General features: G+C 36.3%; 1 protein-coding gene across 9 annotated transcripts in view; it reads left to right on the top strand.

The window, feature by feature from the left end:
- LOC106878228 (uncharacterized) overlaps positions 1–6,044 on the top strand; it is a 130,260-nt gene that overhangs the window by 68,922 nt on the left and 55,294 nt on the right. The window lies entirely within an intron of this gene.

Below are 6,044 nucleotides of genomic sequence, written 5' to 3'. Positions count from 1 at the left end.
GCTGTATTGATGGGTCATGGTGAACGTGGAGGGCCAAGTGTGTGTCTATGTCTGTAACTAAACAGGACCCTAAAACAATTAGTAAAAGCATGGTAAAATGCTACCGGGTCATACTCTTGATGGACAGCTGGTTGTTCTGTACTTGTTTGTTATCTAACGTGTGCCTGCATTTTTATTTTTTGAATTAGTAGGATATGATTTGAGGGAAATTTAGCTGCTAGTTTTAGCAAGTGAACGAACTATGAAGAACACCCTTTTAGTATTAGGGTGAATTGTAAGAGCACGAAAATCTCTCGTGGCACATCTGTACTGAGAAAAATAACGAATCATTAATTTTACTAACTCATAGGCCTGTAACTTACTATTTGGGTTTTAAGGATTAAAATAGTTTCCTTTAATTTTAAGGATTAAAATAGTTTTCTTAGCCAATTTGATACCAACCCCCTGAGACTTCTCTTGATTGTATGATACAAACTTCCTATTTTAAAATGGTCTAAACCAAAAATACCATTAATATTTCTTATTCCATTAAGGTGGTGAACTGGCAGAATTGTTAGCATGCTGGGCAAAATGCTTAGTGGCATTTCATCTGTCTTTATGTTCTGAGTTCAAATACTGCCAAGGCCAACTTTGCCTTCCAACCTTTTGAGATTTATAAAGTAAAGTACCGGTTGAGTATTGGGGTTGTTGAAATTGATATACCCACTTCCCTGAAACTGCTGGCCTTTTGCCAAAATTTGAAACCAACATTTCTTGTTCTTTGAAATTTCTTGGTGTTTCTTCCAGACACCAGCTTAATAATCACTAAGTTATTTTTACTAAATTCTTTGTTGTTTTCAAAATCAATTTAAACAAAGGCAGTGTCGATTTCTGGACCAGGCTCTGTGTTGTGTTCTTGAGCAAGACACTTTTCATTCAGCTGTAGAAAGTTATAGCATCACTGGTGCCAGCCTTTCCCTTGGATAACATCAGTGGCACAGATAGGGAGGCTGGTTTGCATGGGTGACTGCTGGTCTTCCATAAACAACCTTCCCCAGACTTTTGCCTCAGAGGGTAACCTTCTAGGTGCAGTCCTATGGTAATGAAAAGCTCAAAGTTTTACATGGATTTTTAGTGACTTCATCAGTGGGCACTTTCAAATTTGACTGCAGGTGATATTTCACCCCAAAAGCAAAGAGTTTCCCTTCCTAAATACAGTGGATCCTTTGTTGGTGTGTCTACTATTAATTTGTTCATAATTGCAAATGCTTCTCAGTTCAGTCATGGGGTATTTTCCTAATTTTACATGAATAAAATATTTTTATTTCATGATGAAATACAATCCTGGATTTAAGTATAAGCTAAATAAGCCACAGTTTAGAGTCTTACAATCCATAGAGGGCTTCAAAATACTTTAAAGGCCTTATTTGTTTGCAGTTTTTTTGAGATCTTCTGGTGTATTATATTTTAACAAAGTACCTCCAAGCTTTCTATGCCTTTCAGGATCTCAGTATGTTTAAATCCGGAATCATAGTGAAACAGCATAACTTTTGAGTTTAGCAAAAGAAACAAGACATTAAACCACGCTCATGAATATTCAGACTTTGGCATGAAAGGTTGTAATTGTCAATGCCTGTGAAACAGATGTGGCACATGAATATGTGTGTATGTGTATATATATATATATTCGTTTATTTGTTCAGTCATTTGACTGCAGCCATATGATGGAGCACCACCTTTAGTTGAACAAATCCACTCCAGAACTTAATCTTTGTAAGTCTAGTACTTATTCTATTGGTCTCTTTTGCTGAACCGCTAAGTGATGGGGAAGTAAATACATCAACATCGGTTGTGAAGTGATAGTGGTGGGGGACAAACACAGACACACAAACATACACACACGCACACATACAATCACACACAATCACACACACACACCCATACACACACACACACACACACACACGACAGGCTTCTTTCAGTTTCTGCCTACCAAATCTACTCACGAGTCTTTGGTCAGCCCAAGGCTATAGTAGAAGACACTTGCCCAAGGTTCCATGCAGTGGAACTGAACCCAGATCCATGTGGTTGGTAAGCAAGCTACTTACCACACAGCCACTCCTATGCATATATATATATATATATATATACAGTAATCCCTCAACTATCATGGGTGTTATTTTCCCCCCCACCCCCATGATAAGTGAAAATCCACAAAATAGAAACAGTGCTGTGTTGTATATTTTAAAAATTATTTTTATAATTTGTATATATTTATTTTAGTATAAATGCAAAACAACATCATGGAGGAATCAATATAAGCTTAAATAATAAACCGCGATAGGTGAACTGCGATATGACAAGGGATTGTCATATACATAAATTCTTGTTTCAGTCATTTTTGACTGCAGCCATGCTGGAGCACTGCCTTAAAGAGTTTTTTAGTCGAAGAAATACACCCCAGGACTTATTCTTTATAAGCCTAGTACTTATTCTATCAGTCTCTTTTGTTGAACTGCTAAGTTACAGGGACATAAACATACGAACATCAGTTGTTAAGCGATGATGGGGGGACACACGCAGACACACACCCACACAGATACATACAACAGTTTTCTTTCAGTTTCCATCTACCAAATCCACTCACAAGACTTTAGTCACCCTGAGGCTATAAGTAGGAGACACTTGCCCAAAGAGTCATGAAATGGAACTGAACCCAGAATGATGTGGTTGGGAAGCAAGCTTCTTACCACACAGCCACGCCTGCACCTATCTTGTTTCAGGTACTAGACTATGGCCATGCTAGACCACTGCTTTCAAGAAAGTTAAGTGAATAAATTAAACCCAGTATTTTAGGCAGAAGAACTTAAATTCCATGCATAGATCATAATTTCTTTATTTTAAACAACTGTTTCATTAAGAATAAGTTTATTCCTTATGAAACAGCTGAATTGTGTAGTCCTAGATATATTATGTCAGGAAAAAAAAATGGTGAGGATGGTTTTTTAAGGCATTCTGTGATATCTGGGGATGTATTATTCACTGTTTCTTATGTAACAAGGCTGGAACTTAGTTCAGGCATGTGACAAATGGGCATATATTATTGACTAAGCCCCAAGAGGGATGAAACATGTCTAATGTTCCCATGAGTCACTGTTGTGAAAAATGTTCATTTTGATTTGATATATGTTATGTTTTTAACATAACACATATCAAGATACATTATTTACATTCAACGGATATTTGTCCTCATCTTGTTTGTTGTTAACACAACTTTTCTGCTGATATACCCTCCAGCCTTCTTCAGGTGTCTTGGGGAAATTTTAAACCTGGGTTCTCATTCCTAAGGTATTTTTCAATGTTATTATTATTATTGTTATTGTTCAGGTCTCTGCTTGGAATCGAACTTGGAATCTTGGGGTTAGTAACCCGCGCTCTTAACTACTACGCCATATGCCCATGGGCATATGGCGTAGTGGTTTCCGTGTTCAATTCCAAGTAGTGAATAATAATAACATCGAAAAATACCTTAGGAATGGGAACCCAGGTTTGAAATTTCCCCAATGTACCTGAAGAAGACTGGAGGGTATATCAGCCGAAACATTGTATTAACAACAAAGAAAATGAGGACAAATATCCGTCAAATGTAAATAATGTACATAATTCCTCATCTCTTAAATATAGAACATATCAAGATATCCCATCAAATAAAACCCTTGGCAACATACCTTTCCATGGTGTATGATGTCATCAATCATCATCATCATTTAATGTCCATTTTCCATGCTGACTTTGGTTGGATGACTTGATAGGAACAGGCAAGGCCAAGGGCTGCACCAAGTTCCATAGTCTGTTTTGGCTTGGTTTCTATAGTTGGATGCCCTTCCTAACACCAAGCACTTTACAGTGTGTCCTGGATGCTTTTTACGTGGCACCATCACCAGTGCCTTTTTATGTGGCACCAGCACCCTCACCAATGTTTTTAACGTTACACCTTGGTTTTAGGATATCAATTTTGTTGTTGTGGGTGGGTCTTTTTGAGTACAGCTGTGCACCACATATCTTAGTCCTCTGTCATATCCTTCATAAGGTTCAGTGTTTGAGATCAGCCTTCAGTACTTTGTCCCATGTCTTCCTGGGTCTCCCTCTTCCACAACTTCCCTCTACTTTAAGTGACCAGCACTTTAAATGAACGATACATATATTTTGTGTAATATGCAATTGGTTGTTTTATTTTAGTGCTGCTACAGTTGTGTTCACTGAATCTTTTTACAGCCTATGGGACACTCTGCAAGATCAATGAATGTAGTATTTACTGTTTCTTATGTATTATTTCATTCAGGCATATGTAACAAATGTTATTGATAAGCCCCTTGAAGTGTGAAATATTTCTAATTCTCACATGACTCACTATTGAAATTATCTTTGTTTCACTTATATATATATATATATATTTATATACACACACACACACACACACACACACACACAAACACAGTATGTGTTGTGTTTTTAACATTACATTTACAAAGAGATCTCTCAGACAAAATTCTCAGCAACATCAGGTGGCTGTTTTATTTTAATGCTGTTTCAGTTATGTTCACAGAGTTTAATGTCACTGTATTTAATTTTTAACAATTTCAACAAAAATTAGTCTTGTTAAATTAATTAAAAAAAAGGATAAAAATGCTTTAGCTAGCTTGCCTTTGCAATAAAGATTGAATGTGTAGCAGTGGCTAGAAATATCATACTAGCATTTTGTTTTATCAGCAACTATCATCCAACATTATGCTATCATTATGTCATTATTTATCCATCATATGCTTCTAGTTTACTATCATCTCATCGGTAAAGCAGAGGCTATTTAACAACCACAACCACAATAACAAAAACAAGAATTCTTACTGTGCTCCAATTTACACCAATAATTTCCTTCATAGGAATATTTAGGTGAACTCTTGGTGTCACTGTTCCAAATTCTGTCAAAACAAAGATAGATTCTAACTGAACTGTTTTGTAATGTTCAAAAGTAATTCTATATTTTGTGACATGGTACATACTGTATTTCAGAGGATGCTCTCAGATTTTGGAATTGTCATTTTAGGAAGTAATAAAAGCATTTTATACTTACCAAAGCCCCTATCCATGCAGTCAAACATAATTAGCAGACAAACCAGTGGCATGCTCATTGTTGAGTGAAATCATCACACAATGGCCACCTACCTGGTGGTTTGCTTCTGAGCATTATTGTATTATACAGCACTATGCTCTTTGTTTTAACTGCCCTGTGATTATATATGCAACATACTGTGGTGATTGTACCACTGTTAATCGGCGCTAAAAATGGCTTCGTACACCAGTGAAGTCCTAGTGGCAAATGAACATAGTTCTGGACACTCATCTGTGAACAAAACGAAAAATTCCATGTTCATTGAGACAAGAAACTAACCTTTCACTATTTCTCAATAGAAGGTACAGCTGCACCATTGCCATTAGTAAACAGATAGCACAACAACAAAAGCAGTGCAGCTCCAGAAGAATTTTTAAAAAGCCATTTTTTAATATTTACTGAGTAATTGTGACTGTATTTATATCAACAATATTAGTTAAATCAAATGTTTTATAATATAAAAAATGTTATTAATTGCTAAGTAATGAAATAACATTCTTTGTAAGGAGCTGATTTCAGTTAACCCAAAGGAAATGACAGCAACAACTTTTCAAATATCATGATGAAAGACCTGTTAATTTTTAAGGTACAAAACTATGTGTCTTCTGTGCCACAAAATACACTTTGTGTAAGATATCATCTTCATCATCAACATAATGTCCCCCTATTTACACCTCTATTTACAACGCTTGGGAAATGAGAAAGTCTTTTCTGTTTCGAGCCTGTGCTCTTCGACAGAATGGAACACAGAAATAAACAGGGAGAGAAAATAGAAAAAGATATAGTGGCTAGCGATCTATCATGGCGAATGTCAGACAGAGGTGTCACAGGGGAGCTAGGAAGAAGGGGAGATGTATGTATGTATGTTTCTCTCTCTCTGTGTATATATGTGTAT

This window comes from Octopus bimaculoides, chromosome 11, assembly GCF_001194135.2.
Source record: "Octopus bimaculoides isolate UCB-OBI-ISO-001 chromosome 11, ASM119413v2, whole genome shotgun sequence".
In the NCBI taxonomy this organism is placed as follows: Eukaryota; Metazoa; Mollusca; class Cephalopoda; order Octopoda; family Octopodidae; genus Octopus; species Octopus bimaculoides.
Note: the sequence above shows the minus strand (reverse complement) of the source record. Positions and strands in the feature narration are given on the sequence as shown.